This window comes from Phyllostomus hastatus, unplaced genomic scaffold (assembly GCF_019186645.2).
Source record: "Phyllostomus hastatus isolate PE091 unplaced genomic scaffold, TTU_PhHast_1.1 phas_contig_1, whole genome shotgun sequence".
Classification (NCBI taxonomy): domain Eukaryota; kingdom Metazoa; phylum Chordata; class Mammalia; order Chiroptera; family Phyllostomidae; genus Phyllostomus; species Phyllostomus hastatus.
This window is the reverse complement of record NW_025333498.1, coordinates 13,988,978-14,016,583: the sequence shown is the minus strand read 5'-3', so window position 1 is coordinate 14,016,583 and position 27,606 is coordinate 13,988,978. Positions and strand designations below refer to the sequence as shown.

At 45.2% G+C, this 27,606-nt stretch overlaps 1 protein-coding gene across 2 annotated transcripts in view; it reads right to left on the bottom strand.

The window, feature by feature from the left end:
- The window catches only part of PDE11A (phosphodiesterase 11A), a 322,202-nt gene that overhangs the window by 106,281 nt on the left and 188,315 nt on the right, over positions 1 to 27,606 (bottom strand). The gene's annotated exons all lie outside the window — the stretch shown is intronic.

The following is a 27,606-nucleotide window of genomic DNA, read 5'->3' as shown; positions in this document are numbered from 1 at the left end:
GACTCTGCTGCTGGTTGTGGATGTTAGTATTTGACTTCATCTGAATGCGCTGAATGGAAAAGATATTTTGGAAATAGAATTGTACATTTGGAAACCCCCATATTAGGATTGGTGAAAACTTGCCTTATTAATTATTCATAAATTTGAATGCATTAGTAATCTCTATTTAAACAGTTAAGAACTCAACCATGCTTAGATAGATGGGCTATTTTTGTTGGAGCTTAGGGGACTACTCATTAGAAGAAGGGTTTTCCGTGCTACACCTTTACTGGGATGTGTGATGTACCAAGCAGCAGGCAAAGTGCTTTTTCTATCCTCCCCAAGGACGTGCTCATTGATATTGGAGAAGAGGGAACGGAAGGAGGGAGAGAGGGAGGGAAACATCCATCGGTGTTGCCTCCTGTACTCGCCCCTCCTGGGGACTGCAACACAGGCAGGTGTCCTGACTGCACATCAAACCCGGGACCCTCCGGTCCGACCAGCCGAGCCACACCAGCACTTTAAAGCACCTCATTCAATCCTCCAACAACCCAATGGGTAATGTTCCATTATTAGTACCAATTTAGCCCCCCTAGCACAGAGGAGGAAAGGGAGGTTAAGAACATAAGGAACTTGTGCAAGGTAGTACAGCCAGAAAACTGCCGAATCTGTCTCCTTCCCCTTAGGTCCATAACCACCTCCCTGTGTTGTCTTCACGAACATTCGCATATTCTCTTAGCTTAGACTCACCGTGGCTTTGCCACGGCGTTCGTGGTCCCAGACAAGCTTGTCCATGTGGTATTTGTTCATTTACTCACTTATCTGTGTGAGCCTGTGTCTCATCATTCACATGTTCCATGAGGCAAGGATAATTATTATAGCCCGACACTTCTTGCATAGCGAGAACTTAATACATGTGGGTGGTGGTATGCTCAGTGGGTAATGCCCGGAGCAAACAGATGCGCCTTCGACTCTAAGTTTTGCCACTTACTAGAACTGTGGATTTGGGCTTCTATTCCCTCTTCTGAAAAAGGAACATAACAATAACTATTTATCATAGTCATTAAAAATGTTACGTGACATAAAAAACTTAGCACAGGGCCAGGCTGCTAGCAGGCCCTCAATACACTATGACAGCATATTAGTTTGCTAGAGCCGCCATAACAAAGTCCCAGCAGAAATTTACTTTCTCACAGTTCTCGGGGCTGGAAGTCCAAGATCAAGATGCTGGCATGTTTGTTTTTGCCTGGGCCTCTCTCCTTGGCTTGCAGGTGGCGGTCTACCTGGGATGTCCTCACATGGCCTTTCCTCTCCCTGTGGGCAACCCTGGGACTTCTTCCTCTTCTCGTAAGGACAGCAGCCATCTGGGATCAGGGCCCCACTCTGGTGATCTCCTTGAGCTGTCGTCACTGCCGTCAAGGCCTCATCTCTCCCCAGGCACGTTGTAGGGTGCTGGGGTTTGGTGACATCATATGAATTTTTCAGGGACACAATAGCATCCATTACATCATTGTAGGCTAATTGAATAGTAAACTTCCAGGAATTCAAAACAAATGATTTGCGTCAGACTCAAGAACGGTGGTTCTCTTCAGAAGTACCTGAGTTACAATTCTAGTCCTCCCTCTCCCTGGCTCCTCAGAGAAGGCAATCTAGAGAAGGCGTTCTCTCCCCAGCCAACGGCACCATATTTACTTTTGGAAAGAAGTATTCAGTGTTGAGATATCCAAGATATACTGGAAGAAAACATGATTCCCCAAGTTCAGGTTAAACACCTCAGAACATAAGAATCAGGGGGGCCGTGAACTTGTCGAATATGAAATCAGTTCCCTTTTCTGCCAAGGAATGTGATCCTCTCGTGAAGCACTGGCAACTGAGTCATTCTTCAGCCTGACCTTGTGGGATGAGCCCTTACCATCCCGTGTCCTGTCCCTGTACTTCCCTTGTGTAGAAATTACCGCATGGCTGTGCTGCTGAGAACAGGCCCAGGGAGGGGTTCTCATGTCCAGAGGGCCCCATGTGCCGACCTCCGTTTGTCCCTCTCCCCAGAGCCTCTCACCGCGGCAGCTCTCACCTTCCTTCTCCCAGTGCGCTTTGTCCTCTCCTCTCCGACAGCCCTCACCACAGCCTGCTCTTTGTTAACGTTACTGTGCAGTCATTCTTTCACTCGTCCATCCAACAGATACTTAGTGAGGGCCCACTACGGGCAGGTACTTCACAGAGTGCTGTATAGGCATCCATGCATCCTACTCGACGGGGACTCCCGAAGGACCAGACGGGACAGAGCAGAACTGTCTGCTTCATGTTTGTGCCGCCCAGAGAACCGGCCCCTTGGCAGGCTCTTGGTGAATGTGAGCTAAATTCAATGGAAACATGTAAAAGGATACTTTCTCTCAGAATAATTTCCATAGAAAGAAAGGGTGGTTAGGCAGGTAAGAGGAAGCAGTGTCTTGAAGTTTGAAGAAAAGCTGCACTTCCAATGGGCAGCAGGGGAGATAGAGGTTTGAACTCTCAACCTCATTCCAGAGGGAGAGAGGGGCCCCCAGGCAAGAGAGGGTGAGGCAGGGCTGGCTCCAGGGAGAGCTGGGGGCCAACCTCATCACAGCGCAGCTGCGGGCAGCTCACAGCCGCCACTCTTTCCTCCTCTGCTGCTTCTGCATTTGTGGATAACGTGTTTCTGAATCCACATCCCTTCTACATAAACAGCAAAGTGATTTAATGATGTCAAGAGTCATTTAGTAAAGCCATGCATCATAATTTTTCTTTAGTTCTCTTTGGGACACAGGGAGGGATAGAAGAATCAAAGCTCAGACAGAGGCTGATTCCAGACACCAGAAGTAAAACTTAAGTTTTAAATAATGGTACTTTGCTGCTTTCATTATTTTCTGTTAAAACCTCATAGTCCGTGATCACCTAGGGTCATCGACTGTTAGCCCAACACGAGAGTTCAGTGTGCGAATGCTGCTCTCCTGTTTTCGGCTGAGAAGGAAAGGACGCGAGAGCAGGACGTATGCAGAGCACGCGAACCTTACAAGGTGAGGTGCCGGGAGCGCAGAGCACAAGCGGTGAGGGGAGGAAATAGGGTCACCAAGTGCTCGCTGAGCACCTACTGTATGCTTTCAACTGTGCAAGCATCAGACAAGAGAGCACAGTGTAGAAGGGCCTCCAAAATCAATGTCATCGAAGGTAGGAAGGCTGAGATACAGAAGTTCACTCAGATCCTTTCAAGAGAAATGAAAAGAAAGGGAACTGGCATTCTGAATGGCCACCACCTGCAGCTAGTTTCTTAGTGAATAGTCACACCCCTCTGAGGCCCAGCAAAGTTAAGCAACTTGCTGGTGACAAGCTTGACTAAGTTAAGAAGGTAGGAGACATAGAAAGGGAAAGGGAAGAGGGGGTGGTAGGTAGGGATGTGGTCAGCTTTATGACTCTAACACCCAGGAATCAGGGAGGGATTGCCGAGCAGGCCTGTGTGCGAGACTCAAGTGGGACATGAGAGAAGTGTGAGCAGGGAGCCTAAAACCTGCGTCAGTGGAGGCTGGCTGGGAGAGCTGGTGCCGTTCAGGTGTCTGGGGCATTAAATAAACAAGGTCTGGCAACCTGGTGTCCTGACCACCTAGGGGTGTTCCTTCCTCTCCCCCTGCCCAACGGTGAAACCAAGCAAGACGGGAATAGCTGGACTGGAGACTTAAACATTTCTGAGACCGAAGTGGGACTGTAGCTCAGGAAACAGAGGGAAACGGGGCCCTCAAAGGGCTAGAAACAGAAGAAGACCAAGATATCAGAGGAGGGGAAGACAAGCGAGTGTGGAACAGCTCAGAGTGAGAAGCAGGAGGAGGAGAGTGCGGACGAGGTGGCTGCCCCGAGCGCGCGCTGCTCTCTGTGACCACGTCACATTAGCTAGAGCAGCATGAGCCTGAAGCGTGTGGGAACCGTCTTCCAATTCCCCTTTGCACATTCACAGTGCAGAAGGCTGCAGGAGAAAGAACATCTCCCCTCTTCCTGAGTCACAGCAGAGCCACCGGGCAGCAGGAACAGGGGGCCGTGGGTTCGGATCACCTTACTCAATCACTGTCTTATCAGGTGATTTTCCTCATTGGGCCTCTTTATGGGGATAAATTCTGAGAGGAATGCTTTTCCGCTCTGTGACTGTGATGAATGACATTATTATTCCTGGTTATTCACTCCCTTCCATAGGAGGAGGTTCTACATGCCCTCACACTGCTACGTGCCCCGTGCTGCCCGAGGGGTAGTGATACTTCCCTGCCCATCGACTTCAGGCTTGTCTGTGACTCGCTTTGGCTCGTGAAACATGAGTGGAGTTGACTGAACCCCACCCCACCCCACCCCACACACACACATGCAAAATACCTATAAGGCACATCATGGAGTTTGGCCAGCTCTGCTGCTTGAATCCTGGAATGAAGCAGATGTGTGGAAGAAGCCAGAGCCATGGTGACCTAGAGCTGGCACAGTCTGAGAGCTAGAGCAAACCTTCCCTCAACACAGCCTGGGGAGAGTTGCATCAATGGTCCTTCCCTCTGCACACTTCCCTCTTCCCTCACTTTATATTGCCCTCCCTGGCTTTTTTAGGTCACGTGCTCACGCTAAAGGATAACTGTTTCTGTTCATGAATACTTTTCCTTTTTATCCCAAACCATGGGAGACTTTGTACATCACAGAAAAATCACAGCATAAGGAGAGAGAAAATCTGGCGTACTGAGAAAGAAAAAGAGATGGAGTGTACCTCAGGTCTTTGGGTGACTTAGCTCCCTTGGGTATAAAAGCACAATGTCCAGAACTATCATCAGGACATATTTAACTCCTGCTACCTCTAGAACAGGCTCTTAGCACTCCTAGGCAGAAGCACAAAGTTCCACCTTAAGTTGGTTGTTTTGATAATCAGTTCTGCTCCAGATTCATCTGAGGAGCTTATACAGGCATATTCCCAGGCCCTGCCCTGAGATGCTAGTGAGACGGCAGGTTGGGAAACTGCCACCAGTCCCTTGCCCTGGCAGGATTTCAGGGCCTTGAGAGTGCCAGGGAAACCCAGACTCTGCCAGGGTTCTGGCCAAAAGCTGGTGTTGGATGTTGGCTTCTTTGGGCCACAGGACAGCATTGGCCAGAGCTGGGGAGCTCTAGGAATCTGAGGGCACTCAGCCCCCTGCAGTCCTTCTCTGGGGGGGAACAGCCATGGCACAAGTGAGTGTGCCTGTTCTCCTAGGCCTCTCCTCTCCCTCTCACCTGCTAGCTGTTAGGTGGGCCGAGCCCTCCTCCCCTGTGAGAGACACGGATGGCGTCAGCCTTTGCAGCCAGTTGAAGGGACCAGGAAGCCAAGAGGGCTTTTCCTGAGGTCTCCATAGAGGTTGGCAGCCTGCCTGTTGGTTCAGAGCTTGCCCACGGGGCCTCTGCTCCTTCCACGCTCTGGGACTGCTGGCTTGACTGCTGGGGTCTCCAGGAGGTGGGCCTGGGCCCCAGTGCAGACAGGAAAAGAGCCATGCACAGAAAGGGCCCAGCAGCCAGAGACAAACAGGGCTGCTAGAGGAGACGAGACAACTTGCACATCACCCTTATCACCCTTGTAGCAGAGGATTAGAGCAGAAAAATGGGACTAAAAACATGACTTTCTAAAAAAAATTCAGTACGTACATTGAAAAACATGGTTTCTGTTGAGATCCAAAGTATAAGTTGGAAGGTGAAGTGGAAGAAATATATCAAAGCATAAATAAAAATATGAAATTTGGAAATCTAGTGGGAAAATACAAAATAATTGGAGGGTAGATCCAGGAGGAAAATGAACAAACACCAGAAACTCCAGAAAGGGAAAAAGGAACCTACTGAGGAAAGGAAATAATGAAACAACCCAAACAGGCCATTTTCCTAAATTAAAGAAAGAGCAGAGTCTTAAAAATGATTTTTAAAAATGCCTTTCATGTGGGCATATTCTGATAAAATTCCTGAAATCGGAAGTAGAAGGAAAAAAATCTACAAAATGCCAAACAGAAACAATGAGTAACTTAAAAATGGAAAAGAATCAGACTGGTATTTGATTCCTCAGTGCAACCTTAAGTGCAAAAAGATGACATCTATGCACGTGTGAGGCTGTGCCCAGCAAAGATGGGCTTCACCTGCCAGCATGACAGACAGACGTTTGTGGCTCAGGAAGGACTCAGAGCTTTGAGCCAAACAAGTGAGCCTGAGCAGAGATTCCAGAGAGGGAAAGATGAAGAGGGAGAGAGGAAAAAGTGGCGAGAGATGCTACTTGCAATATAGAGAGCTAAATCTAAGTGGGAGATAGTAAAAGATTGACTGAGATGATCTAATATATGTGTCAAATAAGGTTTACTGAAATAAGGTAGATATTGACTGCCAGAAGAAATCTAATATCCATCTGGAAGAAACTATGACAAGCAAAACCAAGGGTGGGGGCAGATATGAGGCAGGCAGGCCCAGGAAAGGGCCGAGAAAGAAAGGAGAGCATCTGTGATCCCAGCTGATCAGAGGTGGGAGTGGGAATGCTCTGGAGACTGACTGAGGTGGCGGTGAGAGAAGCAGTGGGGGAATGGCTGATGTGGTGTCTGCAAACAACAGTAACTCACTCTGGGGGTAGAATTCTCCCTGGTGGAGAAGCAGTAGCTTAAAAAGCAGCAAAGATTTTGTCAGAGACCTGCTTCACTGCTCCTGAAATAATATCCAACGTCACCTCGACTGTGCTCAGCACTGACAATTTAGCTCCCATTTCTCAGCTTGCCCACGCTCTGGAACTGCCCTGCCCTGACTTTTGCGCAGCGCTCCACTTTGCAGTGGCTTGTTTTGGGTGCTGAGCTCCCAGCAGCCTGAGCTCAGCCCTCCTTCTACCTAAGCCGCCACCTGTCCCTGTTGGGTGAGCTGAGGACAGCATCGGGAGTTTGGCGGGGAGAGTCTGGGCCAAGCCCGAGATGGCTCCAGGTCTGTGAGGTCTGGATGGGAAGGATGGAAGTTGATTTTAGAGGGGGCTCTAGGACAGCGTTCCAAACAGCTCTCTTGGACCAGTTAAAATCCTTAGGGATGCAGGAATGACTCTATTCACATTTCTTCTTCCCTACCTCACCCCACCCTGCCCAGATTCCTTCTAATTCTGAGCTTCATGTTGAATCTTTGGGGTCTTGGGCTGCTTGTGGTCTGCCTTTCATTGGATTGCCTGCGGCATTCAGGGATTTTGGGAAAGTGTTTGAGGGACTTTTGTCTCAGCCTCACTCAGCTCATTGGGAACAAAGGAGAATAGGGGTGGGCCTCTGAGTGTCACTCACAGAGGCTGGAAATGATAGACGCTGGGTGCCTTCCGGTCTGAAGCCAGAGAGGCTGGATGAATTGCTCGAGGTGGGAACCCCGGCTGGCGCCGGAGCCAGGATCAGAATCCCCTGATTCCAGGTTCAGGGCTATCTCCAGCAGACCCGCTGCCCCTCCCAAGTGCCCCCTCCAGTTTGAGGCAGAATTCACTGACGTTCTGGGTGCTCCGCTCCATCTCTCCCTTAGCTCTGACTCTCAGCAGCAGCATTGTGCAGCTCTGCTGTGGGTATGAGACATTTCAGATGACACATTCTACATCACAATCATACTTATCCTTCTATGCCAAGAAAATTCTAGCCCATGAAGCCAATTTAAATAAATCTAATAAATGATAAATAGTAAAATTTATTCAAGAGAGAATATTCTTAAGGTTGTAATTACCACTGAGAGGAAATAGTTTTCCTTTATGATAATGACCCAATTAAATGGAAATTTTAGAGTGAGTCCATTTTATGGACTCACATAGGAGCACAGTACACTAACCCATCTCAGAAAGAGAGTAGGCAGATTGTAAATTTATATTCTGAACATGAATCAAGGCGCATTTCTCATCATTCCAGTTCCTCTTATGAAGACACACCAGGTGCATAAAGCCCTTTTCCTGTCTTATCTATTCTTGTCTTACCTACTCACGTCTATTAAATACCGAGATCGTGCGGTGCCCTCTGCCTCCCAGCAACAGTGCATAGGTGATTCTTGAAGATGCGTGAACTTCAGGATGAAGGAAAAGAGCTTCTTGCTCTTATTGGTGTTGCTGGATATAAACTTTGGGCATGAGACAGCAGCTAATTTTTTATTTTTTAAAGGTCACGAAGGATAAATGATTACAGTAACATTTCATCAACCGACTCCAGATTTTTACTAGTAAATCCTAATATTGATTTTAAAAGCTGAAAATCTTTTATTCAAATATTTCTGATCGGACCATAAATCCTTAAAATCCAAATCTGTTTCTGAATGAAAGATCTGTGAAAACAGATGATGGATTTCATGGGCTGTCAAAGCAAAAGAATGTTACATTTCCTACTTTATCATTGAATATGATATAAAACACCTGAAGCTAGATTATTTATATTGATAAAATTATTCTTTGGCATTGGAAGCTGTTTTCTGAGGAATAAAAATAAAACATCAAAATAGCTTTTTGTCAGAACTAGAACTTTTCTGGTTTTGAATTAGGTGGTAAAAAGAATATTGTGGATAAGTGCCAAAAGCTATTTTCTTTGAGTCAAATACAGAGCGTGCTGCTGAAAGTATAAGCTGGAAAAGACTACTTTGCCGTCAGACACAGTATATTTCAATAACCACCCACCATTATTTTTGCTGAAGATAAAGTTTATCTTTTACTGCCTTTTTCTTTCTCTTTTTTTGTTATTGTTCTTTTTTACACTTCTTTCCCAGAGGTCACCAAACATTCGATTCATATTTCAGTCACAGTAAGTATATTAAAAATTATTCTTCTCTTTCCAGGTAGTGACTGTGGAATTAAGAAGCTAGTTGGCTGGATTTTCTGTGGTTCCTCCCTCCAGCCCACTTCCTCATTGATAAATGCGTCATGAAGGGGCTCCTGATGGGAATGTGACCAGATAGAGCAAATCCAACATCCCAGTTGCCCAAACAGTTAGGAGTTAGTGGGTATGGAAAGTCATCTTCTTGTAATGAGGACATCAAATGACGCTCATTGAACAAAATAGAAATTGGCATGTGTGTGTGTCTACAGTTATACAAATATATACATGTCCACTAATAGGCTACTTTAAGCCCCACCAATCATTTTGCAAATCAGGACCATAAGTATATGATGCCAAATCCATCTTTAAAATTGAAAAATACTGTACACATATTTATATTTAGAGATTCAAGTATCAATATATTGAAATAGTTCAGACATGAAGTTATAGACACGTACCATTCTCTCCCCTATAGGAAGTACCGTTTCTCTTAAATGATGGAATAAGGGACAGCATATGTTTAAGATCAGGGCTAACTGCAAAGAGCGTTTGCAGACAGTGGTTCCAATCCCAGTTTTGATAACTGATTTGAGCACGTTATTTTTATCTCTCTGGGCTGTAGGTTCCCATTAGGTCGAGAAGGCCCCAATTACTAATCTCAGAGAGTTGTTTTGGCGATCAGCTGAAGACAACACAGGTAAGCTGCCTGGCACATATTAGGTACTCAACAAATGATAGCAATAACAGTAATCCTTGAATAACTTCTGGGGCTCTTAGCTATTTGGCATGGAGTGTGGTCATTATTTCATTGTGGCTTAGAAATTGCTAATTGTTATATACTGCCTACTGTGAATAGAAAGATGATGAGGTTGTTGGAGAAAGGAGTAGGTCAGATATCCAGAGCCTGTCCTGGGCAGAAGGAAAGGCGCAGGTGCAGAGAGCTCCTTTCTCAGCTCCTGAGAACTGGAGTTTCGGATTCATTTACAACGGCACATAAGCTCAGCTGCACATAAGAAACCTCCCACCTCTGCCGAATAAAACACAAATCACTGACTACCCACTTTTATTTTAGGCAGTTAGATGGTATATCATTAATTCTTGCACATATACTCAAGCTCAATGTCATTGTCAGTTTCGTTTTATTTCCACCTTTTTCCTGAGATCCCTGGTTGGAGGTAAAGACCTGCTCTCTCGGAACGTCTCCAGGTGGTCTGAGGCAATATGAATCTTTAGGAGCTCCCCTTCTTTGAGATAATTTACAACTAAAAAACAGCAACACATTTTCTTTTCAGGGTAGAAATACTGGCAACATAAATGCAGCAGCTTTGAAATATACATTATTGTAATTAAAGTGACCTGCTCTTTGAAAATTCCTGAGACAAGCCTTTATTGCAACTATTATTTAATGACGAGCACAATAATTAAAGCCTCATTCTAGAGGAGTAGCCATGCCAGGATCTGTATGGCCTACGGCATTTCAGATTATGGAACGTGGCTGCCGGCGGATGCTTCTGTTCATTTCTCTCGGGACTCGCTGTGCCTGTCCATGTGCAGCACGTGGGCCAGGCCAGCGTGTGCTCAGACGGGTGTCCCTGGCACCCTGTTGGAGAAGCCACCTAGCGGCTGGGCTTTGAAAAGGATGTGGACAACAATGGCTGGCAAGGTTGAAAGTCAAGTCACCTAATTACTTTATTTAATTGAGGATTTACCGAAACACCTTTTGTGGGTGTGTGGCACATCTGTTAATACTCTGTGGAATGGTTTTATATGAGGCCAGCTTGGGAAACATTAGCTACACCTGTGCTTTTCTTTCCTGGTTCCACAGCAGAATCTCCCGGGCCCTCCAGAAAACGTGCAGTGCCAGCCCTCTGCCCCGCGTCTCTTCCGTCAGTCTGGGGTGATGTCCAGGCATCGGAACTGTTTTTGAAGGCTCCCTTGCCTGGGCAAGTCTAATGTCCAGCCAGGTCTGAGGGCCTCTGACCTAGACCTGCCACTAATGACACTTTTGCACCCCAGTGGCCTCCTTTCTCAGTGCACAGAGCTGTGGTGAGCAAGAGAAAAAAAGTCCCCAAAGCTCCAATGTGTCAGAGAAAGAAGTTTTATCTGACGTCAGCCCTAGATCACCAAGTGACCTTGAAGTTTCAGCCGACATGTTGACATGCTGGTTTCACAGGCTCACTCCCTGTCACTCTTCCTTCTCCTGGGCTGGGGCCATTGGCAGTGATAATACACAGGCTTCACCCATACCTGCTAATAGCGTGACCATAGGTGAGTGAGGAGCTGCCCTTCCTCACAAACAATGGTGGGAACTTCTGCTGCAGGTAAACCTTCCAAGACGTTCTGTGTCTGCCACTCAAGCTGGTAGGTGCTGGAAGCTCCTGACTGTTCACCGTTAGAGCAGTGTACCTAAGAAACGAAGGCTGGGAAATAGCTGGTAGCTTGGAGCCTTGGAAAGCCTATTATCTATTGTAAATTTCTAGCTTAAAATTGCACCTTGTCTTTGAGCTTTTCTAGAATTTTAATGGAATAGGAAATGCATGTCTCTTCCTCCTTAACTAAGGAATATACGTTTACTGATTAAACAAACTGTATAATTTATACAGAGAGAAAAACTGTATAATTTTATGGACTTCTTTTATAATCTGCTAAGCAATGAGAGTCTTTATCCTCTTAACTTAAGGGTGTAGGAGAAGAGAGAAGGCATTTAATGTTTACTGAGCATCTGCAATGTGCCAGCATGGATACAGTTCTTTCCATACCGTCATCTCGTTCAATCCTTACACAGCCCTTGGGGGGGGGGTTCCCATTCTCCCAGTTTCCTGACTGTGGAAAGGGAGGTTCAAAGGGGATTAGCACTGCCCATGGTTCCACCCGAAGTGAGAGGCAGAACTGGGACTTGAACTCAAGTCTAGTGACAGTGATGGCAAAACTGAACCTGGACAAACCGTCTCCCTGCCGTCTCAGAACCACCACAAGAAACAGGCGGGGACTCCAACCTCAGCTTGATGACCTCTTTAGAGCTCAAAAAGTTCCAGGTGTTTCATCCTTCCTGCATCTGGACTCTCAGTTTATTTTGTATCCTCTCCAAAGTTGTATCTGAACCTAATAAGCATTTTCTCCTCAATGTTCTACTCTGTGCTTTGAAACAAAAGAAATGTTAATACTTAAACAAATACATAGGTGTGCAGGCAGACTCGCATAATGGTTACAGTGTGAGCTTTGGATTAGACCTGGCTTCAAGTCTTAGACCTGTGACCTATCAACTCTGTGACCTTGGGCCAGTCCCTTTACTTCTTTGCCCTCAGTCTCTTCATCCATCAAATGAGGTCATAATAATATTGTTCACAGACTTGTGACTGAACAAGATTATAACTCTAGTTTCCTGACTTCAATGTTCATTAGACGTATACACCCAAACGTTGAAAATAAGATAAAGATGTTCCTCAACTTTCCAAAGCTTGTCATTTGTGAAACTCAGGCGGATTCATGAGGGTTTGTTTGTTTGTTTGTTTTTTGTCACCAATTTATTGCTTTAGTCACTCAAGCAATATTTATGCCAGGCGTTATGTTAGGCCCTGGAGATAAAGCAATTTTTCAAGCAGCTTACAGCGTAGTTAAGGCAAATTTGGCTATATTATTTCATACCCAGTAAAGATACACACAAATGATATTCACATACTAGTTTACTATAATGTGAGTCTAAAATGAACATACACAAAGTAATACAGGGTCTATAGTTAATATGTTGCCAAATGTTCATTATAATTACTAACAATTGTGGTGAATTTCCAGTCTGACTAATGGAAAAGCAGACAGCCCTTCCCTCCATGTTGCTCTCTAAGCCGGCAAAGAGCAGCTGCCGTCGTGAACCGCAGGGAGGAGTTTATGCTGAGCGAGCTCTTACACTCAGACTGCCTGCTCTGCGCTGAAGTCCTTAACCAATGATGAGCTACGTATGTGTTCCCGGCACTGAGGCTTTAGAGTACAACTGCTTTCAGTTACTGAGAGTGTGTATCCTTCCACCATGCATCCTGAAGTGACGAGAGGCTGTGTCTTCAGCAAGGACTGGGTGTCGTCAGTTTAAGAATTTATTTTTTCCTTGTCTGGTTCACAGCACAATTTTCTTCTAAGCATTTCATAATTGCTTTGATTTCACATATCCACCCAGTCAATATTAACTTTCTGTCCGATAGTAACAAAAAAACGGGGGAAATCAGAGGCAACTGGGATGGTACAATTGTCTGTTATTCAAGGCCAAGGTAACACCGACCTGCTCCTGGGCTCTCTCCTTCGGTCTTCTCTGTGGGGGGGAAAGGCAACCTGAAGAGTCAGGTAGAACCTTTTAGGGCCAAATAATTTGCAAGATCAGATATTGATAAAGCAACTTGCGGGATTTGCTCTGCCTTTAGAATACCCACTGAAAATGGCATCCCCCCTCTAGCAAAGGGAGGTTTAATTGTTTCCACCACCAAAGCACTGGTGCATTTCTCGCTGAGGCTCCAGTTCCACGGCACTCCCTTTGAGCAGGCAGATGAGATTGGGAGCCATGGCTGATCTTTTAGGCGTCCTATGACCTTGCAGGTGGAAACTGCCTGCCCCTCGCATGCTATTCTTCAACATGTGATTCTTATCTGGGGGCATGAAAACACTGTGCTTTATTTGATTCTTATAAAATGCCACATTCGTCCCTGAGAGGCTCGTGTGTTCGAGCGCCTGGCCTCTCCTCTTTCCAGTGCCACATCTTGATCTTCACAGCTGAAGTCCATCTGGATTGTCAGTGAGAGAGCCAATGAAATACCTTTTCCTGTTGCTGGGTGACCGTGAATATTTTGAAAACATGTCCCATCAGTGCATCATCTTAAAAGCCTGCCATTGGCTGGTTGAGCGTTCTGTGCAATGCTGACGCACTAGGCTGGCAGAAGACTGACGGGTGGGAAGAGCTATGCAAATATATCACTGGCCTGATGTTCCACTAGAGAGGAAAACTATTTCAAGGCTGAGTGACAACTGTAACATTCCCTGTTAGAAGAAAAATAAATCTCCCTGAGTCTACATTTAGGCTTCTGAAGAACAGTTATGGAAATACTGCAGGGAAGAAAAGAAAAACCAGCTCAAGGTTGTCGTGCCCTCAAATACCCTGCTTTACATGGTCCCGTGAGCAGTTCCACCTGTGCTAGAAATGTATGTGTATTTCTACATACCCTTTGTAGTTTGGTGTTGATATATTTCGAAGTCTAAACTTGTTAATTCAGGGCAATAGTTTTAAACAATATCAAAGAGGCCTTTTACATTTTCCTTTGTCTCCTTGTCTCCTTGTCTCCAGCGTCCTCTTCTTCACCCTCCTCCCATGACCTTCAACTGCAATAATCCGGCAGCCACAGGATGTGGTCAGTATCCAGTCCAGCACTGGCTGCATTTTATCTCACTCTGTCCACTTAAAATACTTGCATCCCAGTGGGAGGCTAAGCACCGTCTTGTCTAAATAGCTTTGGGATTCTCTTTGCTGTCAGAGAGAGCTGTTTGGATACAAGTAACTGCTTTGGCTAACACTGGGTTAACTGTTTACACACAAATCTGCCAAAGAGCCTCCAGGCAAGAATGTCCTTTTTTACTAATTGAATTCTAATGAGGCCAGGAAGTAGATTAGGAATTGAGCTATTTTGCTGTGAGTTCCAAACATCAGATATAGGGATGTTTGGCCTATTTGATCTGCATAATTCTCCAGTAAATTCTAATTAGTTCACAAAGAAATGAGTATTCCAGAAGGATTTGTGGGTTAGTGATTGGTCCAGGTGGAGGGGCTTTCCTGTGCATCAGAGCCTCTAGTGCTGAAGCACAATGGAAAGATGCTGTTGCGATATGAACAAATGAGACGGCTGTTACAGAGCAATTCCTGGGCCAATTAAATTGGCACATCCCTGGAAGTTACATTTATTTGCCTTATAATATTTGGGCGAGTTTGAGAGCTAAATCAGGGTGACCCTCAGTGGGATTAGCTGTGGAAATAGAAAAGCTTGAAGGACATAATAGAACATTCTTTTCAATAAGGCAGTTTAAACAAAGTCACTTGGGAAACGATTTCAGCAGATAGATCACACTGGTGGGTATCACCCCGTGTCAGGGGCAGGTTTGACAGGGCCCAAAAGTCACTCTCTGAAAGTTACTCGCAGGTACACCTCACTGGTAAAGAGGGCAATATGATACTATCTGCCTAGTATGGTCTCCGTTGTAGGAACCCTGGTCCTTCTACTCCAACCAGGTGTTTTCACCTGAGAGCTGACAGGTTCTTCTGTGGCCACACCCCTGTCACAGTTGATTGGTCCAGGGATGGGCACTTGACCCAACCTGAACCGATCGGAAAACTTCCATGAGATTCCCCAAACTGGAACTTGAGAACGGTTCTTTCTAGAGGAGGATTTGCTGAAAGATGAGAAACGAGGCCCTGACAGAGGCCATGTTTACCCCATTGTAGGGAAAGCCAGGCTGCAGGGAGCACGCCTGGGGCCCAGGGCTGCAAAGACGTGGCTTTGCACCTTTGGCTGAAGCTTGACTGCTGCAGTCAGCTCTGGGAGTGGTCAGGTGACTCTGCCGGTGGCAGCTGGTTGGAAGGAGCACATCCATGGGACAGGTTTTCCTCTGGTTACTCGGTGTACTCCTGCCTGTATGCTTTCCCGGAAGGAACTCTGGGCTTATGTGTGTTACACAGAAGAAGACTTTCCATCCGGAACGTTGCACCCTACTCATCCTGCCCTCTCATGAGTAAATGGTGCAGCGGGAGAGGGAGCTCATGTGGAGAGAGGCACTTGGCCGCAGCCCAGGACAGTCAGGGGCATTCTTGACAATAGAATATTTGCACCTTTGGTTTTTAAGGGTTTTATCAAAATGCCCAGCCTTTGCTCTTGCACAGAAATTCTCAGAGAACCAGAGGAAAGCTGTTTTCAAGGAGATCACTGACAGTTTGAAATGTAGTTCAGACAACATAAATTTATCCATGGTTTTAAAGGGAAGGTGATTGCTATGACTTTTCATATTAGAGCAATGTAGTCAAAGAAAACCTCTCTCTTTTCGTTCTTTTCTGAATTCTAGGGCTTTCCTGTTGGCACCAGGGGAAGAGTACAATGTCCTCCCTGAAAATCCAGCTTCGGTATTTCACAGGGTTGGTTGCCTGACACGTTTAAGCCCAGTGCTGAGAGTGGCCATCTGTTTCTGCCAAAACCCACAAGGCTTCCTTTTCACAGAGCTCCCCTCCGTCTCCAGAAAGGCCCGCGGTGGGTAATAGATGTTAGGAACGTGAACCTGGTACAGAGAGGAAGGGGGTCATTCAGCACAGGAATTGTTTGGGATTTACCCTTTGGGCAGAAAAATCGCTCTTAGATCCCATGAACCTGTCCCTTGAAGTTGATGCTCCTGAATGCTGAAGGCTGTAAACCACGCCTGTCAAACCACAGGGCTGGACCACTTTGCAAACTGTGTCAGGTTAAAAACAAACAAACAAGTAAACAAACAAAAACCCCTTTTGCGGACTCTGTTGACATCTGGACTCTCTATAAGGAACTAAACCCTGCTCACAGGAGGCCTCAGACGCAGACTGAAAGGAGAGGGCCACGCCAGGAGCCAAAGGCCCTAAATCAAACAGGGCCCATGCCATTTTGAAAGGGAATATTCCAAAGTCAGCCTGCATCACAGTTTCTCATACACTATAATTAATCGGGGCATTCTTTGTACCTCAGTTTCATCCTCTATAAAGTAAGAAAAAGAATAGTAGGCACTGGACGCAGACCGGGCAGGCGGTAAATTTCATTACCATCTCTCACATTCCCGGTAACCATCCGCCCGAGAGGCCTGAGCACAGACGCTGGGCAGGGGAGTGTCCAGGGAAGGGGCCTCGGCCACGAGGAGCGAGGCCTCCAGATTGGCAGTGCTGAGTGATCCCCTCCCTCGGCTGCCTGAACCATGAACGGGGGCAGCCACGGATTCCTCCCGTGAAGGCTCCTGTTGACACTCACTGAGGTAAGAGCTATGAAAGCAGTTAGAATCAGCAAGCGTGCTACAGCTAGAACATCACGACTCTTCATGCATAGCGATATTTAAAACATATAACAAATGATATCATGTTATCCTACAGTAAGCCCAGAAAATAGAGTGCAAAGTCCATGTACCTGTACATGATTAATAGCAGAAGAATATTTAAGTCTTTTATCCCCGGCTAGGTTGAAAAAATCCTGCACTTGTGTAAGTTCTTGCCAGCTTTTTCACACTTTCTCTTTCATGGCAGTGTGGATCTGATTCCAGTGAGTTACAGAAATACCTGTAGCCACTGCCCTGGGCCAGTGTCCAGGGCCAAGTGTGAGGCCAGCTCAGTGACCCCCAGCTTGGCAGTAGGAGGTAAAATCTGTTCTGAGCTTGGATCCCTTCTACAATGTGGTCATGTATAAAGGATGCTAGAGCTTTTGGTTACAGAGTGACTGTGACACATTTTTAATTTTTATTAAAATTATTGTTCACACACTCAAATTCTTTTTAGTCCCAGAAAATGTTTGAGGCTCTGGAAGGAAATATCAGCTTGTGTTACATGACAGTCTTAGAATATTCTCTGTGGAGATTCATGTTCATAAAGCTGAGCTTAATTTCTTGGTACTATGCATAAGTGTCAAAGGCAAAGATAGCAAAATCCTGCATGGATGTTGTGTCATTGATCATGGATGTTCTAAGCTGGTTCTCTACAAACTCCTTGAATTGCTTCTAGGGGAATAAAAAGCATCCGAAACAGAGTTACTATTCCACCAACATGCAGTTTCCTAGGAAGGAAAGGAGTGCTTAATAGCTCCACCGGCTCTGTCTTTGAAGGGAAACAGCATGGCCACAGAGATAGCTGGGTTCCAGTCTCCTTACGTGCATGTTGCAATATATGCAACAATAAAAATAATTAATAGAGCATCTGCCCCGCTAACCTCCAGACCCCTAGCACACCACCTGGTCAACAACTCCCGGCCCATCCCTGGTGCCTGTCCTGCCACCCACTGGCTGGCTCAGTGGGACTGGCAGGCACGCGGGCTTCGCCCGGGCTTTGTTGATAAGGCTGAGTGGGGGGGGCGGGTTTCCCCAGTCCCTAGGCAAACAAATAGGCAGCCTGTGCCGCTAACAGATTCCAGGTCATGCATACACACAAACATTATTATACCTTGAAATTATGTTTAAATGACTGCCTTTCAGTTTTTAACCATTTTTCCTAGAAACGTGGCTCAGCAAATCCTTCCGTGGAGCAAGGATGGCACCCAGTGGCCAAAGTGTTTCATCTCAGATCTTGTTTTCTCAGAGTTGCTTGTCTCCTTGGAGACAATGAATCACCCGCCACAAGATCGTGTTTCTTAAGCCAGAGTTGAAACTCCAAATCACGTGACCATCCCTTTAAGCTAAAGTACACACACACACACACACACACACACAGTCAAGGCACTATTCAGCACAACTTTTTAAAATCCTTTAAGTTGTCTTAAGAGTCTCAAGTTAAAGGCATCGTATTTCACACGTGCAGTGACTCTCCACGATGTCCCCAATGTCAATGCCACCAAAGGGAGCATCACACAAACACAAACCCAGTCTCACACTCCGCATGTCCTCCCCAAACAGCCTCCAGTTTATCAGGTCTCATGCTTTAAACATAAGACTTTATCTCCTGACAAGTGCTTTATCATTAAACTGATGTTCACAAGCTCACATCCTTCTTATCTTTTTTACAAGGTGCTTGGCAGCCCCAGAGACCACAGGATAATAAAGTGGGGCCGCTCTTTTTCCTTTGAGTTTCCCAGATGTTGGGAGATTTCCTTACAGCTAGACAGCCAACCAGACTGTAAGGAGGACAAGCAAGATGTCAGAATAATGGATCATATGCTCTCATGCTAAGAATGATGCAATATTTCATAATGTTTGCTGTTTCCAGTTTCCTTAGGTTTCCCAGCAGTCTGGAACCCCAGGGCAGGGAGTCACGCAGATGGCACAAACGCAACACCAAATCAAGTTTCTAATGAAATAGCATTACATATTGGGTGCCGAAAGAGTACCATGAAAAGTCTCTTTTAAAATGTCTGTTAAGTTCAGACCAAAATCCTGTTTTTCTCAGACACCATCACCATTCATACTTATTTGGCCCCTAAACTGTCAAAATGCCACGGAGTTTCCAAGAATAATGGCTAAATCAAAAGCTATGACTTCAGGATAAAATCCTGTGATATTGCTACATTTTCCCATCCAGCCACTTGAAGAGCAGCATTGTCTTCAAAGTCAAAGCAAATGTTGGAAAGAAAAAAATCAAAGCCAAATATGTATATTTTGCTTGCCAGCTCTTTGGTTCTTGGTTGCTCATATGTGAAATGGAGCTCTAATAAGCCAGCTCTCACCAGGGGGTGGTGAGGCTGAAGTGAGGTAATGGGCTGAGGAGGCCTTTATACACTGCCAGGTCACATTATCTCAGGGACTGTACCATTGACACACTTACAGGTAGTGTTAGTGTACAGCTTGTAGATGGATGAGACTAAGATTCTTGCTTTAACTGAAATAATCACTTACCTTCCTCACAAGTATTACTGTATTATATTATCTTGCAAATATAATATAGTCACTGTGGGCTTTGGAAATCACTTACAATATGCAATTCAGTCAAGCTAACCCAACTTTCCTACCAAGTTTTTAAACAGAGCTTAAAATTACAGCTCTGGGCATTCAGAAATTTTAAGGACCCCATGATGTTTTGTTACCTTTACATTGCTTTGTGTTTTATTTTCCCTTCCTTCCTAGAGATAAATTTTATGGGCTCATAAAATTATACCACTTAATAGCTGGAAATGGCTCTGTTTTGCAGATGAGGAACACTGAGGCCTGGAAGCTTTGAGTGAACCGAGGGGTCTGGTGGCTGTTTGTCTGGCACCTGAGGTCTAGCGCCCCCATCTGACGGGGCCTGTAGCCTTACAAAGACAGCTTCAGGGGGCCCGCGCTGGCCACTGGGACTGAACACTGAGGTCAGACGTTTTCTCGACTTTGTATTTCCTGTGGTGCCTTGGGACCGACAGAGTCACGACTCCTGCGAGTTTTTTGGAGTTTTTGGAAGGATCCATTGTCAACTGAGAGAAAACATGCAGAATTAACAAAGCAGTACTGAATTTTAAAAATAGGCAGAAGGGACGCAATACAATAATAAATAAATTAGAAATTTATCCTGAGATTCAAGAGAATAGTTTGTTTTTTTTTAAATCTAGTCGTATTTAGTATCAATGAAGTTGTTGAATCAACTACGAATTATTGGCAAGGGCCCTTGTCTGCAGCAGGAGGGACAGACATCATCACAGTGACCATTCGCAGGAGAATATCCCAAATAACGAAAAGGCATTCCTGTACTTAGAAAGAGTTTAGAATTCACTGGAAACCCAGGAAACGAGCCACTGGGAACGTAAAGCAAGGGTTGAGAACGAATCCACAGACTCTCCTCTCACTGTCACAGTCCCCTGCTTCACAATCCCGCTCGCCTGTCACAACGTCATCTGCCACCAAAACTGCAAGCGGTTCAATGGCTTTGGTCACTCGGTCGACATTTCTCCAGCACCCCAGTGAAGGCATGGTTTTAGGTGGCATAAGGGTTACAGAAACAGCTTAGATGAGGACCCTCCCCTAAAAATGCTCCTAGTTTAAGCAGGCAATTAGATAGGTGCCCATAGACGTATATCACAGAGTAGAAATAATAAACACAATAAAATAATGGCAAATGAGCCCTTAGAACAATTTCATGGAGAGGGAGGCAATGGAGCAGGATAGGATGGGATTACTGAGATTTTAAATATGCAGAGACAGGAATAGGGGTGGAGCCAACGAGAGGGAAGGAAAGAGAGGGACAGAAACAATGAAATGGAACTCGTGTGAAGGTGGGGAACAGGAGAAACAGTGAAATGGAGGTCCAAGCACATTAGTCCAACTAAAGAATCTGACAGGATGGGTGTAGAGGCTTGGAGAAGACACGAAGCTTTGTGGGAAGGAAACCAGCATCCACAGAAGAGTACTGCCAGTCTGGCCGCTGTGTATAGGGTGAACTAGGAGCAGGTCAGGAGGAGGCAGGGAGAAGGGCTAGAGGGCCCTGAGGAACCACCGTCTGCACAAGGACGTGGCAGGGGCCTGAAAAAGGGATGATCACGAGAGGCCAACGGGAGCCTGAGAGCCGTTCTGAAGTCAGAACGGATGAGAGAGCGTGTGGGAGTGAGGAAGTGTGAGGACTCAAAGGGGACTGAACGATTTTATCCAGAGCGTGCATTTGGAGAGGAGGGTGAGCAAAGCACAGCAGTGGGAGTCTGTGGCTTCTGAGTGTACTGAAGGACGAGCAGAGAAAAAAACCAACCACTGTGATTGCTCAGCCAAGCCCTTGTCACTGAGGGGAGGGGCTTTCAGTTCTTTATTTCCCAGTTCCTCATCTCCCGTGATGGATGGCTCTCACTGGGGAGAAACCAGGAGGATGCCCCGGTGCCCCGAGGGTCCTGGCCTGTTTGGCCTTTCCAGTTCCCTTCACCGGTCAGGAGTCAGGGCTCTACCTGGGCCACACCACTGCCCTCTGCTCTGTCTTCCTGGGACCTCCAGGACTCATGTCATAGCTGCTCTGGACCTTTCATTCATTCCCGCAGGCTCGGTGCCCCCAGGCCGCCAGTGGGACACCTAAGGAGTGCGGGAACCCAGGTGTGTTAAGGTGTGGAATCACGGAAGCGGGAGAAAGCCGTCCAGGCCCATTCTTTCTCCCTCGGGGTCGGCAGACATCCACAGTGAACTCTCTGAGACAGGGCCGCTGTTTGGTTTTCAAATGGAAAGAGTCACAAATAGTGGCTATTTAACTTGATCTGAGAGGGGGTCAGGGTGACTGCAGGATGTGTTGGGCCAGGTGGGTCTTAGAGGAGCCCCAGAGGCTCACATAGCCGCTTGGTCCAGCAGCCCAGGTTGCCCGCACCCCCCCACCCCTCCACCAACTTTTTCAATACTCAGGAGTGACCAAGTACAACTATTCTTTTTCTGATGTGGCACTCAATTAAGACACAATGCATAAAGAGAAACTGCTGAACATGTGGACATTTGACCACAAAGCATTCCACATAGTCACGGACACGCCGTAAGGGGTGCAGGCTGCCGGCTCAGTCTGCTGCCTTAGAGCAGAGGGCGCCCTTTCCGGTGCTGACTGCAGTCATTTCCTGCTGAAGGTTCAGTAACTTTCCCTGATGATAACAAAATCTGATACTAAATTTGGCATAAATACTACTTCAATTTAAAACAACTCCCTCAATTCAAGAGCCAAGGACAAATGGGGAGGCAGAATAGGTTAGGTGTAAGAAGATAGCCAAATTCTGTTTATAACTGCTCCTTGGTCATCTTTTTAACAACCTAGGAAGTAAGATGAGGTGAACGGGGAAGTCGTTCGTTTTTGAGATTTCCAAAGGTTGCATTTCAGGAAGGCTGTGAGGGCTGAGACTAGAGAAACTAGTCTCTCCAACACCCTGAGGTCCCTACAACCACCCTCCACCCATTCCTGGCTGTGGAGGTGCCTCTGCGAAGGGGTGGCCTGCAAGAGAGGAGCGGAAAGGTGCTCCCTGCTCACTGGGGTGGGGAACACGAGCTCCCTGAGTCTCTGCCACTCTGCCCCTGCCCAGCCTCCTCTGCAGCGGCTGCATCCCCGGGGTTTGGGTAAATGCCACAGTGTGATTGCCCCTTCTCCAGAGTGCACTTTTCCTCTGCAAGAAGCTGCTGCAAGGCTTGGGCTCTTGCAGGGTTGTGGACATAAAGTAGGCAGGGCAGGGCAAGTGCTGCCTCTGTGCAATTAGAGAAACGTGCGCCCTCTGGAGGATCCATTCATAAAAGGCATTCTGTGCACTTGGCCAAACAAATGGGGGCAGTCCCAATTCCTGCCGCCTTGTGCAGGGACCCTTATGCAGGATCTCTGGCAGACACATCTACCAGTAAAATGGCAAGGGTGTTTCTGAGGGCCTAAGCTTGTTATTAAAGCATTTGAATAATTCATGGATCAAACATGTCTCCTCCAGCCTAGTAGGTTTATATCACATCCCATTGCTCAGCTTGTCCCTGGCCATCTGTCTCTCAGAAGCGGCCATAAGATCCTATTTTTGATGTAGCCATTCTTATTTTTGTATGGAAAGGCCACAGGGAGTATCTGTTTTATGGTATTTTATTTACTTTACCAGGATATGAATTTATGGCCTAGGCATTAACAATGGAAACTTGAAATATGCAAGAGGAAGTGGAAACCAACATTCAACAAGAGTTATTGGCATTTAATTACTGAGTCAGTCGTGGAATCTAATGAACAAAATAAACTAACAAACAAAATAGAAACAGACTCATAGATGCAGCTGACAGCTGTCAGAGGGAAGGGGGTTAAGCAGCTGAGTGAAATAGGTGAAGGGATTAAGAAAAACAAAACCCCTCATAGATGCAGGCAACAGTGTGGTGATTACCAGAGGGAAAGGAGGGGGTGGGGAAATGGAAGAGGGCAAAGGGGGGATAAAGGGCGATGGAAGGAGACTTCACTTGGGGTGGTGAACACACAATATACAGATGCTGTATTATAGAACTGTACACCTGAAACCTATCTAATTTTACTAACCAATGTCACCCCAATAAGTTGAATAAAAATAAAAAAGAAGAAAACAAAAAAAGTTGGACTGGGTGAAAAGGGGGTTAAGAAGTACAAACTGGTCATTACAAACTAGGAATGGGAATGTGAGGTATAGCCTAGGGGACATGGTCAATAATATTGTAATAATCGTGTACGGGCCAGCTGAGGTGCTGGAAATACCGAGAGGCACACTATGCAAAGTATGTGATTGTCTGACCACTACGCTGTACACCTGAAACCAATACAAAATCAAGTTGAAAGACAGAAAAAGAAATGAAGGCAAAAAATCCAATGGTGATGGAAGATGATATGACTGTGGGTGGTGGGCACACAATGCAATATACAGATCAGGTATCATAGAAATATACACTTGAAACCTATATGATCCCATTAATCAATGTCATCCTAATAAATTTAATTTAAAAAATCCAAAATGAAACAAAATTACTGAGGCAGTTAAACAGTGCTATAAACGAGATCCTCTCTGATTGCAGCTATAACCTATGCAGTTTGGAACTGAAAGAAGGGATGATAGAAGGTGGCAATATAACATGAGAATGTCCATGAGTTGATTTTAATTGGTAAACTGGCACATATAGTGATAACCGTTCAGTCTCTCCATTGCACTGGAATCTTAAGAAAGCGCATAAAGTTACAGGAGCATACAATGGTGTACTAATCTCATATTCTTACGTTATCACAGCTGTCCCTTCAGGTTATTAAAAGTCTTTAAACCAGTCATCTTCAAAGAGATCTAATTGTCAATATGGTCTTTATAGATTATCCTGTTAGCACAATGCAGAAGAGATATAAACAGGCACTAAAATCTACATAGTTTTTAATCTAGGTGTGCAGATCTGGGCACACCTTTCTTATTTCAAGTTCAAGGAACATTAGTAAATGTTAATGAGGATAAAAACTGTTCTTTAGATCCTGGTTTCCTCATTCAGTGTACAGGGAAACCAACCCATAAAGGATAAATTATTAACATTATAACTGGAATCAGACTTTTACAAAGTTAATTCGTTAGTTCCAGAAAGTTCTGTGATCTTAGCCCCACAAAAGGACTGTTTTCCAAAGTATAAATAATGAAAAATAAGCTTCAGTTCTGATATTCTTGGATGAGCAATTATATGTTGTTTTATGTACTTATTCTGGCCAGACAACCTAGGGACACTCCTAGAAAAGTTTTCACACTCTATCTACCATTTACCCTCCAACCACCACACACCCAGCAAGATTTTTTCCAGCAGGAGAAATAGGGTTAACAGAAAAAAACAAAACAAAACAAAAACACCCTCCCCTTCTTCTATGGCAGTCTAAAACAGGAGAAGAAATGGAGGGGTATGAAATAGGAAGACAAGATATGAGAAAAGATAAGGTGGCATCAGCCTATCATTAATAGTTAGTAAAGGTTCACTGCAGGTTTGTTGTATATGAAATCTGTGTTCCTTTAGACCATGTCATCCAGGAGTACTAGTGATAATGAATTGAAGGTATTGAAGATACAATGGCATGTATCACAGTCTCCAATGTTGTGGTACCTCCATGTCTCTGACTTGTTTAGGGAAGCTCTCAGGACGTACCTTGCTCGTGCTTGTCCTTAAAATGTGACAACTCAGCCTGCACTGCTTCCTTCAGCCTCTGCTGGTCACACTGTGTGGAAGGCGCCTTGCCTCTGGCCCACAGTGATGCCTCCTTCTGTCGGACTGCTGTGTTCTGCGGTGTGCTGTGGACACTCTGCGACCCTGGCTCTCAGGGGCATTTAATGCACCGAAACCATAGAAAGTTCATGCCTTTTGTGTCTACGCATGTTCTTAGCTGAGGATGTGAGTCCATGGGAAGCTAGAGTAAGGGGCAAATCCAAGAGACAAGCCCCATGCTGAACTTGGAATCACGCAGACAACTGAGGTCTATGCCCTCAACTTCCACCGGGAAGAGTTCTTGACTCAGAAGACCTCGCAGGTAAAACATATCACATCTCTTTGTTTTCTAGACATGCCTAAATCCCAAATGTGATACATCTTGGGCTGCAACTAGATTCTAACCTGTGTATGCATGTATTTGACCTCCCGATCCTTCTCAGCACTAGATAATAAAATCATTTACCCCCAAACTCTGGCTTAATCTCTGAATCACTGACTGTTAGCTTGGTCCGAGCTGGCATAATCCAATACATTGAGACTCACCCATCCTTTAACTCATGAGAGCGTGTGGATAGCTCTGATTCCAAGATTTGATCTCTTCTTCCCTGTCTCTTTCTGTCTCTGTCTCTCTTTCTCATATATATTTATTTACTACTCTGTTAAAAAAAGTATTGCAGGTAGCAAAGTTTACAGTATTTAAATGTAAGCGTGGTTTTCTCTGTACATATTGGTCAAAACAAAGTAGTTATTTACTGTTGTTTAGCTACCACGTTAGGAAACTGCCATTGCACTCTGGAATGAAATTTCAGTAAACACATTTCAGTGTCTATATGCAGGGTTATTTTAAGCCTACTACATTTTCATGTGATTGCTGCAGTTATAAGACATCAGCTACCAATTATGATAATGCTTTATTTACTTTATATCAACATATTAAGAAAAAAGCCATTAAGGTAAAATTATTTACTATATATCTCAATTACACTGTAGTAAGCAATTTAGAATAAATCAGTTAATAATCTTGATAATTTTAAGATGAAATAACTCTTTGTTTTTAAATTTAAGTACTTCATATTTTTAGTATGTTTGTGAGCTAACAATAGAAAAGCATGCCAGATTCCACATCAAGAGGGTTCTCCTGACTTTAAGTGAAGAATTAAGCCTGAACACAGGGCAGTACCTTTGAGAGTATCCAGCTAGTGATTCTGGTCAGCTGCAGCTCCGGCCATGTCCCCTGCAGCTCCGGCCATGTCCCCTGCAGCTCTGACCATGTCCCATCAAATAGCTCTTGCAGGCCTGTTTAGTCCACTGTGAGCTTTGCTATCTTTCTCCCTGACTGTCCCTCCCCTCTCTTAGCAATGATGATAATTATAGCAGTAGAAAATATAATAGTGAAACAGATATGGAAATTATTTCCATCAGTAGAGTTTCTAGGAAACTGATCTTTATTAAGGTAAAAAAGCTTTAAATACTTTTGATAAAAATATTTATAAAGTACACATAAAATATAAAAAATGTAACTACATATGTACACAGTTTTAACATTTTCTTAATGAGTAATTGTTTTAAGTTGTGGAACACTGATGCTGTTTGGATTTATTTAGTTGTCCATTCATTCACTCAGCCATCCATTCAACAAGTTATTTACTGAGTGCTACTGTGTCTCAAGAACGGCAAAAGGCGGGACAGACAGAGAGTGAACAAAACATAGGAACAGTGCTGCCCTGAAGGCACCCACACTCTAGGTGGAACTTAGGGTGTTTATTTCTGCAACAATAGGCCCTGACTCCTATGGTCTCGGTTGTTCCATATTCTTCCTTGGTTCTTAGTTGTCACCTCTTGCCGGCACCATGTCCCCCCTGACCTGGGTCACCACTGCAGGTCTTTTCCATATCCCCGGATGGAACCCAAGCAGCTCACCACAGGCCCAGTGTCCACTCCCTGTCCTTCCCAGCAGTTCCCTCATCCCTAAGATGAGTTTGGGGTCTTCCCTTGATTCCTGTATTAGTGTGACTCAACTCTAATAACCTGATTCAATGATCTGACCTAAAAGTCTCTGTGCCTTTGTTCCTGGGAAGATGAATGCATCTATGTGCAAATGAAACTCTTAAAAGAGTAGTCATCATCAAGTAGTTTTACATGCCAATACTACAATACAAATAATTACCTTTCTTATGGTAGTGGCAGCTTGCATGATAATGAATAGCTAAACCTCCACAGAAACTTAAAAATGCGAACACCAAAACTTTCAAAAGGGAAAAAATTAGTTTCTCCACATACCCATGCTTTGACTATGGCCTGTTAGAAGGACAGGAAGAGGAGCAAGAATTCTGAACTGCCTTTAAGGAAATGGCAATGACTAAAGCAAAGAGGAATATCTGAGACTCAGTCGCAGACTCGCAGGACACCAGAGAGAGAAGGGGGTCGTGCTGCGTGGCTGTGAAGCCTGGTGGTTAAGAACTCCAGTGCTGGGACCAGACTGCCTGGCTCTGCCCATTACAATTTTTTGACCTTGGCCTCTCTCTTCAATATCTCCATGCCTCATTTACTC